The 15,833-nt window shown below is 34.1% G+C and overlaps 1 pseudogene; it reads left to right on the forward strand.

Moving 5' to 3' along the window:
- Window positions 1-12,879, forward strand: part of LOC122147806 — a 94,318-nt pseudogene extending 81,439 nt beyond the window's left edge.
- Window positions 12,880-15,833: the final 2,954 nt, after the last annotated feature.

A 15,833-nucleotide genomic window follows, 5' to 3' on the forward strand; every position in this document is an offset into this window, starting at 1 on the left:
TATCAGTTTTATGTTAGTTTTTCACTCTTCCTGTGCCCGCGTCCGCCATTTTAATTTAAATACCGTTTAACGCCCATCTTCTCTGTAGTGTTAGTTTCTGATGCCTTAACTCAAAAAATATGTTCTAGATATAGTTTTTGTACTGGTGGAGAACTTACTAGAAAAAAAAGGTTCATTTTTAACAATTAGTTATATGTATAACTAACATGCACTCAAGTGAACATTATGTTTTATTTTACATTTATAATCCTTATTGTTAATGTGTCTATTTTTAAAAAAAAAATATTTTCAATTAGTTTCATACTATAAGTACATTATGTTAACGTATAATCTTGATTTTGACTCATGTATACGTATTATTAGGCACGGGGCAAGGGGGATGGAGACGTTAACATAGGGGGGGTTTAATAATGCAGTCCCAGTATTGTTCTGTTAGCTAATATAGTTAACTCATTTTTACAAATGAAACCTATTGTAAAGTTTTCAATTAATTATCTTTTGAGGTATTTTAGTACATCAATCAAATTAAACTAATTTGAAAATCAGAACATGGCAAATATCTGAATAAAATAAGGTTTTATATATTATTGTATTTCACTTAACTTTTCTTATCGTCACTTTTTTATGGTGGTAAAAAAAAAAAAAGTTTTAATTGAATAGTTTAATGAATATTATGGATGAAAAATAAAGAAATTAAATGATTTAAATGGATTTAAGCAAATAAAGAAAAAAGAACAAAAATATAAAAAATACCTAAATCAATTTGAAACTATTTGCAAATAAGATTCCTTTTAAAATAATGCACACGTTTCACTCTTACTTTACAACGTTCTTATTCATAAGATTCGAAAATGCAAACAGCAGAAGTTTCTTGCATCCACACTTACCTTTTGAACAACAGGCCAATCACAGAAATTATTCTGCCTATATTTTCAGTCATAAAATTGCAGAAATCTGCGATACTTTTGCTTTACTAGACGTACTGTCAGGTCCGTTTAACATTTCTATGATAACACCACTTGTCACAGTTTTGTTACTTTCCCCACCCAAGGTACTAGTTTTCCTCACGAACTTTGTGCGTTTATTTATTAACGAGATGTCACTCAGGAATTCAAGAAAAATTCAGAATTGCGAGATGTAGTTTAAGTTTAAGAAAAATATTAAGACTTTTTAAAAGAAACCGGATATTGCATGATATGACCTCACTCTTTAAAAACACAATGACACAAAGACACGCTTATACGTTTACCTCTTTTGCTCATAAAGTGTTGATGTTTTATTGTTATTGATGAAACTTTTCAAACGAGCACAAGCTCCTGCATCCCACAAGATATCACCGTTTTGAGGCTCTCCAGACAGTGCCTGGTGTTCTGGGTGTTCTAACATTGTTCTTTCTTCCCTCCACCGAAGCGCGCTCAGCGGTAACCGCGTGCCTCATATGTTGCTCATTTCTTCTCATCAAAAGCCTGTATCCTGTCTAAACATCTTTCATTCTGAAGTATTCTTTCTCAGCTCTCTTCACGGTTTCCTGCATAACACTATCAGCATGTTTTACACCACGGCATCCTCTTGATGGTAAAGTTGCTTAAAATTTTCTGAAGTACATCCATGAAATTACCATTTACTAATCTGCAAACATAAATGTCCTCTTATTGAATATTAAGCATCAGTACACTGATGTTACTGTCTATACACTACCCATTCAAAAGTTTGGAGATTTTACTGTTTTTAAAATAAGTCTCTCCAAGGAGGGCTGCAGCTCATACCTCAATCAAAAATACAGAAAAAAATACATATATTCTGAAATAATTATTACATTTTAAAATAACTATTTTCAATGCGAATATCTGTTAAATTGTAATTTATTTCTGTGGTTCAAAGCTGAATTTTCGCATCATTACACTGCAGTCTTCAGTGTCACATGATCTTCAGAAATCACTTCTAATATATGCTGATTTGCTCAAAGTAAGTCTTATGGAAGTAAATGTGTTGCTTAATGTTACTTCACGTGTGTCATTAAATATACAGAATTACAATTATTAGAAATATGGTTGCTGTCATGATGTTAGGTAAGCTGAAATGAAGTTTCATACTGAGCGTTCTGATTCTGAGGTCAGTTTTTGAACTGTGTGGAGATTCAGTTTCTGCTGAGAGGGCATTTTACTGACCGTCTGAGCATGGATCATCCTGAGGGTAAAAAGCGAGACCGTAACGTGATCATTTTGATTCTGATGAGCCCTTGTGTTTGCTGATCTCGGCCAGTTCGAGCAAACTAGCGCTTCAGAAACCCATAGTGACCGAGCAGCCCCCTGAACCACGTTGTACCATCTCCAGAACAGCTATAAACATGCTGCTAGCGTTTACAGATTCTGAGTTGCAATCTCACATCCCACCGCTAAGAAAAAAAAAAAAAAAAAAAACCGAGCCCTGTCACTGTGCTGTAAGTGAGTCTTTCTGTGTCTCTAAAAAACTGACACACCAATAGACAGGGAATCTCCTTCTGCTGAAATCTCTGTATGTCTGGGAAAAAAAAAAAAAGAATCCTTTTAAAAAATAATAGTTTCACCCAAAAAATGAAAATCTGCTGAAAATGTAACTCACTCCACCCTCAGTCATCCAAGATGTTGCTGAGTTGTTCTTCATCAGATTTGGAGAAATGTCAGCATTGCATCAGGGTGTCTCAGCAATGGATGCTCTGCAGTGAATGGGTGCCTGTCAGAGATGAGAGTCCAAACAGCTGGATAAAAACATCCACAATAATCCACAGGGAAGCGTTTATTATGGATTATGGACTGTTATTTTAGATGGAAGCGAGTTAAAAAACATCTTGATGGATGTGTTTCTCACAAACAACACACGCTTTTGTCTTCCTCCAGCTGTCCAACTGATGATGGATGAGTGGAATGTGGATTAACTTGTGGATTATTGTGACGTTTTTATCAGCTGTTTGGACTCTCATTCTGACGGCACCCATTCACTGCAGAGCAAACTCCATTGCTGAGACCCTGATGCAATGCTACATTTTCCTACAAAACTCCGTTCCATGAAGAAATGAGATGAGAGAGGTTGGAGAGAGTTTAGATGAAGGTTGAATCTCCTCGCACAGAGACCTGAAAAACAAATTACAATGGATGTGAATACTGGCCTACTGCATAGTATATACTGCTCCTTCCTGCTGTGTTTAAAATAGCATTATGAAAGCATGCAGTCACATACAATACAAAATATTTTGTCTTCATAATGATAACAACATCCAAGAGAACGATTATTATCTCATAAAAACATCCGACATTATGTTGCAAACCAATGAAAGTCATTTGTAAATGCGCTGCAAAAACATGATTTTCATACTCAGTGTTTTTTGTCTTGTTTTATGATATTTAAGGGGTCATGGACTGCCTTTTTTATATTTTATATCGTTATTTTATAACGTTATCAAGATTTTTAACATCAAAAAAAAAAAAAAAAAACAAAAAATCTTAATTTAGAAGTAATAGGCTATTTTTCTGTCCTTTTTTGACCCCCCTCATCAGAACTTCCCTGAGTGGCTATCAGTTGGTGTTTGACAGCTTACAATCCTTCACAGATGGACACGATTAATACTCAGTACCATCTCAAACAATCTGTTATAACAGACCAAGCAATAGTGAGCACGTAATAAAAACAGTTTTACTCACAACTTGTGTGGCGAGATACATACTGTCGGGATCCAATATAGTTTGCACAGCATTGTCCTTTAGGTTTCAATCTTTCTGAAAATCCTGCTGTGAACTGTGCCTTGTTTTTGTAAACGAATCCGCTGTAAAATGAAGTGAAAAAAGGGTCGAGTTCTTAAATGACCGAGTCTGGAACTTCATTAAAAATAAAGCTAATCCACTCTTTCCTAAAGTGTTGGGATCCGATGGAAGGAAGGCGATGCAATGACTGTGTTTTTCCACAGCTGTGGCGCTGAACAGCATCTTGTTGTTTTTGGAGCATCTTATCGTTTGGTTTCTGAGTACACCTGCGTTTTGGCCTCTCTCATTGTTTACACTACATGCATGAATTGGTGGGCGGAGCTAAACAGGCAGTGATGTCAACCAGCAGGCGTTGATCTTTCTTCTGTGGAGGCGGGGTTTAAGCCACATTATTACTTACATAAAGTGGCACAGTCCACACATCTGTGGTTTTAGTAGGATTGGCTTTCAATATAAGCATTTTTAGACTAACTAGAAGATTTGAGTTCTGAAACTTACAGGATGTTTTTATATACTAAAAAGAACTCTCATATGTGTCAAAAGATCAAGGGGCGATTTATATTTCTCAGTTCATGGCCCCTTTAAGTCTTGTTTTCTGAAAAATAAAATAAAATTAAGTTGAGTTTATGGTTAAATAAATCTGTTATCGGTGTAAGAAAAATACAAGATTCTTTTCTTACTACACTAACATATCTTTTTTCTTGTTTTAAAGCAAAAACCTCACTTAATTTTAAATAAATTCTTCAGACTTAATTTCTGAATTAAATTATCTTTATTTAAGAATTTTTACATATTTATAGATTGAAAATAAGACAAAAATACTAAGACGAAAAAAAAATCATGTTTTGCAGTGCAAGGCGGAATGTAACTTATTAAAAGTCAATATGAAATCATATCTGACACTATTTACTTTCTTAATAGACAGAATGCCAATCTATGAGCTTATCAGTTCACTGGTGAATTAAATCAAGTCCCCGCTCTAACATTTTTTTCTTGTCTCACAAATCAATCATAAATATGTCACATCTTGGTAGTAAAATTGTTGACAATTTGCCTTTTTCACTGTGCAGCATAAAGAGTTTCATGTCATCATCATTATTTCTTTCATCTTCTTCATCAAATGTGACACGCTTGTGGAAAACACTGAGGATGTTTTCTCTCACATCTGTTTCTTTCTCGCTCTCATTTATTCCCTCTGATGTGTCTCCAGTTTTCTGAAATCATCCTACTGAACCATCTTAATTTGCTTCGGTCTACATTTACACTCGAAATATGTCCATTTGGATATGCAGGCACACAAATGGTTGGCCGGTGTTCAATTTTCTTCAATGAAAACAGCATTGCAATGTCAATATTGTAAGAAAAACATCCAATTTCAGTTTCACATTTTGCTGAAAATTACAGTGTTCATCAGAAAAGAAACCTCAAGTTCAAAAAAAATTCCTACGGGACGTTCTGTAACACCAGACGCCATGCAAAATCCACTGAGACGTAAAAAAATCAACAGCCAATCAGAAGAGTGTGTGGGCGGGGCTATTTCTGCAAGCGCGCTCCACTGCAGTGGATAAGTACTAATTCATATATATTAACATACCATTTTAACATGATTAAAAAAAAAAACATACAGAGTGTCTAAAACAATCTTTGCCATAGGATACACTTGTTTGTTTGAATAGGGTTTTTTTTCCAACTTTAACAGATACTGAGGCAACTTATTCATTGTCGTTTGACTATAAGGCCACGCAAAAATGATATTCAAAAACTCACATTAGAGATTTTTAAGATTTAAATAAAGCACATAATAATTGTCTAAAAAATAAGCACTGTCATAGTTTGAAGGGTGTTTTTTTTGCCAGACGCTACGTCTCAGAAATAGAAACTGTTTAATCCCCTGGCATGTAACTCGACGTGATGCATATGGGCGGGGCTTAAAACAATGGGCGGGGCGTAATAACGGTCAATTCTACTCACAAACAAAAAAATCAGAGGTGAATTAAACTATTGTCGTTTTTTGTATGGTTGTAAAGGTATAGTCAAACTCACATTAGACACTTTTAAGATTAAATAAAGCACCTGTCTCTAGTTGCGCACTGTGTCGTGTATAGGTGGAGCTTGAAATAGTGGGTGGGGCTTATCTAAGATCAATTATAATCAAACAAAAGACTAAATAAAGCACATAACCATCACTTGAGATGATATTGTTATATATTGTAGGTTGTAGTTGTTACAGCAGAACGACGTCACGGAAATAGAAACCGAGATCTGTGTATCGGGGTCACATCTGGGCGGGAGCTTAAAACAGTGGGCGGAGCTTATCGACTGTCAATTCTGCTCACAAATGCAAACAGAAAACGTTGTTTTTAAATGTTTTAAAACAATAATGCTGATTTTTTAAAGAAGCATCATACTGTATGTATCGCTCATAGATAATAATCAAAATGATGATCTCAGAAAGCTCAGTACCAAAATAAATAGCAGATGAGTTGTTGAGATAAAATTGTCATTGTATTCAATAGTGGAAAATATTGCTAAATTAGTTTAATGCAATGAATGTTTTGCTTAGTTTTACACAGTGTATAGTATTACACTACTTTTTTGAAAGCTAGATGGAATGAAATGAGAGCGAAAGAGAGATAGAAACAAACATCCCATAATAGTCCTCATTAACAGCAGCTGCCTTTCCACGAGCCTCTCTTATGTTCTCTCTTGTTTTCTGTTTGTTTTGTGTCGTCTAACCCGGGCTGCGTGCGGCCCGCTCTCATGTGATGTTTATGGTTTGTTGAAGAAATGCCGTAAACCTGGCCGTGTTAAAGCTGAATGAGCAGGGGCTGTTGGACAAATTGAAAAATAAATGGTGGTACGACAAGGGCGAATGTGGCAGCGGGGGCGGGGACTCGAAGGTTAGCCACCAATGACACGCAGAGGAGTGGTAAAAAAAAAGATGACAATGTGATGCAACAGAGACATCTGCCCTGACACAACGGCCCTCGCCGGCCAGAAAACGAGAAACGACAAATGTGTCAAAGGAGAAACGCACTGAAAAAAGGAGCAATTACTGTCAAAACAGAAATATTTGCTAAAAGATGCAGGGCTTTCAAGGAAATGAGGGCTGAAACTGCACAGAAATCAAAATAAAAGAAGAATGCGGTTGCTTTATATAGAGAGGGTCCATAAGTATTTGAAATTCATCAAGTGAAAATTAGAAGTACCAGAATAATAATTTGAATCAAAAGTTAAACAAAAATGTTAACTGAACAAGCTGAAAAATGAAGATTAATTTCAGAAAAATGTATCAACATAAAAAAACACACACACAATTAAATAATAATAATAATAAATACAAATTATAATATCAGAAAAAACTATTTGAGTCAAGTTAAACTGGAAAACATTGTATAAAATAAATGTACACACTTTATATGTATACACACACGCACACACACACACACACACACACACATATATATATATACACATACTTATTACTATGTATTATGTTTTTATTACAAAAATTATAATATTAAAAATAACTATTTGAGTCAAAAGTTTAAAAAAATGAATTCAGAAATTAACATTTCAGAAAACTTGTACATTTAATTACAAACTATTATAAAAAATAATTTGAATGAAGGTAAATAAAAATTAAATTAGATTTTTTTTTTTTTCCGTTTTAATTTCCACGCATAGCATATATACAAACATTTAATATATAATTGTACTATTATTGTTATTAAAAAATATAAAATAATTTGAGTAATATTTATAATAACAGAACAAAATAACAAAATAATTATTTGAGTAATATTGTTTTGTAATATCAGAAAAACAATTTGAATCAAGTTATAATGAAGAAAAAAAATTTTTTTTTTATAAAAAAGTATCAAATAAATACACATGCATAACGTTTTATATATACATATAAGCTATATAATTATAATATTAAAATAACAATTTGGGTCAAAAGTTAAATAATATATTTTTTTTAATTATTGAAACAGCTGAAACGTTAACATTACTTTAAAAAATAAACTTGATCAAGAGTTAATTTATCAATCTATTTTCATTTGATTTTTTTTTTTAATTCTTTTTTTTTGATAATTTCTTATTGTTGTTAAATCATGAGGAATATTTATTCTTTTCAGTGTGGAGTTGTGGGTCTCTCTGCAGCACATGAGTGTCTTCATCTGTGCTCTGGGCTGTTTGCGATGAGCCAATAGTTCTGGATTAGCAGTAATTGTTTGTGTTTTGATAATGAAATCAGGGCAGTATGTGTCTGTTGCCTGAAGCGATGGAGCGAGATCCCATCCATACGTCTGTGGCTCCACACACACACACACACACACACACACACGTATGAGCTCACACACGTGCACTAGATGGGACCTCGGCTTCATCACTTCCTGTGCTACTGTGTACCAAGATGTATTGTAATCTAATAACATAAAATAACATGGCCTATGATGTTTATTTATGTTATTCTCTCTGAGAAGAACGCCGTTAAACCTGGCAGTGTTGAAACTGAGTGAAGCAGGAGTGCTAGACAAACTCAAAAATAAATGGTGGTACGATAAGGGCGAGTGCGGACCCAAGGACTCGGGAAGTAAGGTCAGTTTCCGGACGGAAAACCGCAAGCAAACCTGAAAACACCCGCAGCTCTGAAAAACACAAATACTCCCATGAAATGAATGTGATGTGTTTAAAGTGACAGTTGTCTTAAAATGTCACTGTCATCATAATACAGGGATTTTTTTTTACTTTAACTTAAAAAATAAATAAATGAATAAAGTAGAACCTTAAGAATGAAACATTGTGACATCACAATAAAAGAATGTTGCACTATGATGTCATGATTCAGACCAAACCAAACACTATTATGACACATAATACACATAATAGTGTTTGGTTTGGTTTAGAATGCAGCTTTGTTAAAGTATAATGGATTAAAATAATTCATTAAAATGAACAGCAAATTGTAGAGAATATGGCATTACAGCGGCATAATATTCACTCAATTAGCTTCAAGGCTAGTCAGTGCAAACACATTATGGCTGTAAAATTATAATATTATATTCCATACAAATTAAAGTAATTTAGTTAGGTTTTTTTTTTTTTTTCAAATGCTGATTTAAGATGAGCAAAATTTATGGTTGCATCTTAGAAAGCGCCAGGTTGTATAATTAAAAAAAAAAAAATTATATTATAAATAATTTTCAAGTAAACAATCATGAATTTATTATTTAAATATTTCAAATAATTAATTATTTTAATTAATTATCATTTTAAAAAATAATAATAATAATTTACTTTAAATATTTCCCCCAATTTGATACATTGATTTGTTCATTTAAATGCATTTTAAACATTTTTGTTTGAAGTATTAAAAGAACAACAGAAATGTGCAAAATACAGTCATTGACATTATTATGAGGGGGATTTTTTTTCAAATGCAACAAAAACATAACAGAAATATTTGTAATAATTAAATTGTAATTTAAATAATAAATAAATAAAAAATATTTTTTTAATGTATTTAAAATACATTTCAGTTAATACATTAATGTATCAAACTGGGGAAAATATTTAATAATTTAATTATTATTTAAATAATAATTAAAATAATTAATTAAAAATTATTATTATACAAATTATTATTTAAATAATAATTAAATAATTTACTTTAAATATTTTTCCCAGTTCTACATTTTTTTTTTATTTAAATGTATTTTAAACATTTTTATAAAAGTATAAAGATCAATATAATACTATATCTGTGTAAAAGTTTTTTTTTTTTTTAAAAATAAGAGAAATATTTAATTATTATTTCAATGAGCTATTATTTAAATAATTAAATTTACTGTAAATAATTAGTTTTTAATTAGTTTTTAGTTTCATTAACTCATTCATTTAAATGCATTTTAAACAATTTTATTAAAGTATAAAGATAAATATAAGACTATATACTGTGTAAATTAGACATTTAGTTACTTACAAGTTTTTTTTTTTTCAAAATAAGATAAATATTTAATTATTATTTTAATGAACTATTATTTATTAATTAAATAATTTACTGTAAAAAATTTATTTTCCCCAGTTTGACATTTTTTTTTATTTAAATGCATTTTAAAAACATTTTTATAAAAGTATAAAGATAAATATAAGACTATATACTGTGTAAAATAGTCACTTACAGAAAAGTTACTTTTTTTTTCAAAATAAGTTCAAATAAGATAAAATATTAAATTATTATTTTAATGAACTATTATTTAGTTAATTAAATAATTTACTGTAAATAATATTTTTTTTCCCCAGTTTGATACATTAATTCATTCCATCTAAATGCATTTTAAACATTTTTCTAAAAGCGTAAAAAAAGTAAAACCATACACTATACAAAATAAAGTCATTTTGTTAGGTTCCAGAAGGTGCCAGAAATCACTAAGAAAACTAAGCCAAACCACCAAAAATGATTATAATTTAATTTAAATCATAGCCCTTCTGTTCATGTTTGAAATCTAAATGACAGTGGATTTCATTCTGTCTGTATTAGGACAATGAAATGATGTTAAATCGATGGCACCAGTAATTCAAGCTGATTGTATCATATTATGAACTGTAATTAAATACCTGTCATGTGTAAATGTGTTTGAGTCTTCGACTCGCCAGTTCCTGTCTCTCTAATGCTCTCTTTTTCTCCCTCGAATCCCCCTCTCGCTCCCAGGACAAGAGCTCGCAGGCGCTGAGCCTGAGCAACGTGGCGGGGGTTTTCTACATCCTGGTGGGCGGCCTGGGTCTGGCCATGCTGGTGGCCCTGGTCGAGTTTTGCTATAAGTCCCGCGCCGAGGCCAAGAAACTGAAGGTGGAATCGGCCGAACTGAATTTTAGCCCCGCTCCCAGCCCAACGCACAGTGTGCAGAACTTAGCCACTTATAGAGAGGGATACAACGTGTACGGCTCTGACGCAGTAAAGATATAGGGGTAGGACAGAAAGCCTGCTTGCGGTCGCAGGGGTTCGGCCTGAGCCTCGTCTGTCATATAGCTGCAGCAGACGTCCGCTAATGTTGTGACAGCTTCCCATCCCTCCCTTCCGTCACTTACGTTCCTTCTTGCTTTGTTCACTTCTGAAAGAGACCCCTTCATTTCTGTCGCCTGTCGTTCTTTTCTTTGTTTTTGTATGGCATCTGCCTTGACTAGAACGTGTTGGGATTGCATTGGTTTGGTCTTCCTGGCTGCAGTTGCTGGTGTTTTTGCACTGTTGGCTTTCTGTTTCAGACACCTGCATTAAAACAGACGGCACAAGATGACAAACACACACACATTGCATTAGGAGCTCAAATTATTACCAAACCTAACATCTCCGTGTGCAACCTTCAAACACTTTATAAAGGAATGCTGCTTATATATTTCTTATTTAGAGATGTTAGCTCTCTGCTATAGACGGCGGTTTCTCAACTGGTGGGATTTGATGGACAAAAGCAATGGTAAATGCAAATAATATCATGCAACTAACCACAATCTTCTTAATAAATCACTTCACATTCAAAAAGCGTCAAATTAAAATTTATAGTATTTTGGCATGAATTTGCAAAAATCTAATAAAATTGTCACTTTAAATGGTTATTTGTGCAAACCCTTGTATTATAATTCTAGACAGGATTTTTAGGCTCAGATTGACCCTAATTGGATTCAATATAATTCACCAAAAATCACACTATATATATATATATATATATATATATATATATATATATATATAATATATATATAGTAAATCTTCAGTAAATCATTAGGTAAAAATAATAAGTAATCAGCATTAAATTTAATTTTTTGTAATTTTTAGTAGTTTTTTGGTTTATATATATATCATATATATATATATAGTCTATATCGTTATACGTTTTTAGATTCATTAATTTTTATTTTACTTTTAGTTGATTTTAGTTAAACAAAGTGACATTAGTACATTAAAATGAAAATGTTGCCTTGGCAAATTTATATATATATATATATATGTACTTTTTATATATATATATATATATATATATATAATATATATAATTATATATATATATATATATAATATATATATATATATATATACATATATATATATATATATATATATATATATATATTTCAGTTATTGTTTATTTTTAAGAACAAAAAATATATATATATTTTGTTTTAGTTGAGTCTTATAACCCTGGCTGCCTTTAAACACGAAATATGAAATATTTTCATATAACATCATTATAATAAATTTGTATGCGCATCCCACAATACAAAACTTTGCTTGCATGTTCATGACCCTAAACAACGAAAAAAAAAAGTCACAACATATAGAAAAAAGTCATCGGTTAACCAGTATATCCAACAACTCAAAACCCAAATTGACGCACAGCATAATACAAGGGTTAAAATGATAAACAATTCTGGTACAAAGCAAACCCACTGAGATCCGCCGCTATAGACAGCAGCTATGTGCAATGCGTTATTTGGTACGAGTAGGGCATTATAGATCAAACGGCTGTTGGTTTAATGATGTTTGGTTGAATTTCTCTGTCTTTTGTTGTTAGTGACATCACCAAACCAATCTATAATGCTGTACTGATACTGAATAATATCTGACTGACCTCCAGACCCCTGCTTACGAACCATTAGCAGTATGAACATATAAAGTGTTGACTGTTAAGGAACACTGTTAATTAAACACTGGAGAATTAAATCCCTAGATTTAGCGGGAACACGAGCGAAGGGCTGCATGCTGGCGTTTAGAAATGCAGATGTCTAGCCATGTTGTACATTTTAAGATGTTTTCTGTATTTGTTTGTGGCAGCCTTGAGCTTTTCTCCGTTCTGTCGATGTGAATGTGTCGAGTGGTTCCATTGTGATGTCACTGTGTCATTTGCATATATTGTTTCCCCTCCCCAAGAGTTCCACATATTCTGACTCCGCCTCTCATCCCACCCCCTTCTCTAGCTCACCTTCTCGGAAGCCATGAGAAACAAGGCCCGCTTGTCAATCACGGGCAGCCTGGGGGAAAATGGGCGTGTCCTGAGGCCAGACTGCCCTAAGGCCGTGCACTCTGGCCCCTCCTTCCGACATGGCCCCGCCCGTCGCCGTGGTGTCCTCCGACCTCCCATAAAAACCAAAAATCACCTTGTGCCCTTAAACCATCTTACCCCTCTACCGAAGTTCAGATTTCACGCAAAACACAGGAGAAGCACGCCGTCGCCGGCTCGAACACGCGACTAACCTGAAAATGTACTCTTTCAGCCTTCGGAAAAGACGTCAACAATTGAAAACGAGCCGGGATGGCATGGATACAAACGCTTTGACGTTGGCAAGCATCAAGGATCCATGATGCCTTATCCTGAAGCCTAACTTTGGAGATGAACATCATCACATACGAGGCGGAAAATCATGACCAGTAAACTGTAAATGTAAAGACTTTAGCCGCGCTTCTCTGTTTAGCCATCCGACATCAGCATACCTGCATTAGAGAGTATTAAATCATAACATATTTACGACATGGTCCAAAATCACTAGCTACTAAACCGTATGTAGATATTCTCTCAGGAGCAACGAAGGGGGACGACGGATCTTTTATCATCTTGACAGGATTTCTTCAAGACGTCACTGGGAGCCGCTGCTTTTGGGACTGAATTGTAAATAGACCATTAGTAAACGGCCTGACACACGCCTTCTTTTATAAAACGAAAAAATTTTAAAATAAAAAAGAGAAAAAAATTTCTCTTAGAGAATAAGTCATGCAATATGACAATAGGGACCTGACTTTTTTTTTTTTTTTTGTAATTAAGATCTTTTATAAATACCCAATATTATATATACAGTGCCAAGCTTATATAATTCGAGGACATCTGAACTAAAACAGCAGCGTTGCGTGAGACCAGGACCTCTGTTCTGTTAACAGTTTGTTTGGATAACCGATGTCCCGCTAGTGTGGTGTAGTGTCTTTAGTCCTTAACTGAATGTCCACGCATTTCACATTTCGCACAAAACACACGAGCTGTCGGATGTGAACGCACACCCACATCACCCCCCACCCCCCCACTGGGGTCACCCCGACTCCAAATTCTCAACTGGGTGTTTGGTTTTTGGTTTCGCCTTCTTTTTGTTTGTTTTTTTCCTGCTTGTACCCACGCTTTCAAATAAAACTGGAACATTTATACAATTTTTTGTTCCCTTTTCATGCTTTAAAGAAGACCATGTGAAATATGACCATTTACAATCTAATGCCAATGGAGTTGTTATAAAACTAAGCTGCTTTAAAGGGAACAGCTCAGTCAACAATTATTTAGTGTCATATTAAACATTGTTTTTCTTTCATCTTTGGACAACACAAATAAATATGTTTTAAACAACAACTGATGAGAAAGTTGGCTACATTGTTCACACTACTGCAAGAAGTTTCGCCATTCTTTTAAAAATGTTAAATTTAGTAACAGTGTTGGCCACCGAAAAAATATTTGGATGAATGAGCCTTAAAAATCAATGAATTTAAGGGTCAAAAAGTGTTTTTAGCGGGCGACATTATTAGAGTTATTGCTTCTGACCGATGCGTGTCAGTGTCTATTAACGTCTATAAAATCTAAGATAATGATGACGCAGAAATGATGCTACAATTGTGAAATGTTAAGTTTGTTCAGCCTAACATTAGCGAGAGTCACAAAGAACTTGGGCAAGAACTACTGTACAAACTATATGTCTGTGAACCCGACCCCTTCAACGGCATACCGAGTTCACAATACCCTAATTAAATGAGTTCTAATTTTCAGCTAAATGAAAAACCGTTGGTTAAAAAAATTATTTTGTTGCATCACTTGGCTAAAAACTAGCGCCTTATAAACCAGCTTAATAGCAGAGCCAGCTTACCAGTAAAAACATTTGCAGGTTGATTTCCCCAAAATGTAAAAACATTGGGACATTACTGGTACTTTCAAAGCCATGGGACGTGTGTTTTTTGTGCATCTCAACCGAACCTGACACATCAGCATGACCTGATGGCATTGCGTTATTCTCTAAAACACACCTTGAATATCTCCAAAACTGGTGTAACCCAGCTGTTGTTTGCCGGAGTCCAAGATGGTCTACAAGCTTAGACAAGCCATGACCAATCTAGACCAGCTAGAAACCAATCTACCATGTTCCAAAAAGTTGACATTTTGGTTTTTTTTTTTTTTTTTTTTTGATCAGACTTCATGTGCGTTCCAAATCTATTATGGACTTTCTTTGTTCTGGTGAATCTTTGCTATGGTGGTAAATACTTTCTCATAAACCAGATGAATAGCAGAGTCAGCTATAAGTAAACCATTCGAACTCATTCTCAAAAATCAGCAAACATATCTTAAAAATGATATAATCACCTGGCGTGTTGCTGGTCCAAGATGGTCTAATAACTTTGCCCAGTCAACATGACTATGTCGTAAATCTACTATTACCAAGCAATGAGGGTATTTGGGTGAAACTGGTACTTTAAAAGCTAGTTCACACTACCTGCACCAAACTTTACCTACAAACGCAGAACCCGTAACGTTAGCAATCGTGCAGAGCTCAGCTTTAGCAAATAAACAATTCAACCTCATTCGCAAGCAAACACCTGGTAGAACCCGCTGGTTTGTTGCTGTCCACGAGGTATTACTAACTTGCCTAGAACCACCTGGCAACCCCCCATCTACTGTTTGAAAAACAGTTATTGGCTCATCCTCATGTTTGTTTTCCAACCTAAATGACTTACTTTGTTCTGTGGGAATCTTGCTATTGTAAAATACGTTCTCCTAAGCGGTCAGCTATAACTCACTCATCTGGTTGGTTGGTGGTGGATCAAAAGCGAGAAGACACACTGTGCCTCTTTGGCACTTTCAAAGAGCCATGTCATAGTACTGAGCCTGCTCTGCATTAGAGTTACAAATGAAACTGCTCTTATCATCTGATCATGGCTGTACTCTCTCTTATAAGTGCTACGGGAGCTTAGCGCTGCGTTCGGACCCTATCGACCACAACAGTTCTTATTGAAGAGACCTACGCAAAACGTTGTTGGCAATAGTGAAAGTGCATTAGCATGGTTCAATCGTACTT

This window comes from Cyprinus carpio, chromosome A15 (genome assembly GCF_018340385.1).
Source record: "Cyprinus carpio isolate SPL01 chromosome A15, ASM1834038v1, whole genome shotgun sequence".
Lineage (NCBI taxonomy): Eukaryota > Metazoa > Chordata > Actinopteri > Cypriniformes > Cyprinidae > Cyprinus > Cyprinus carpio.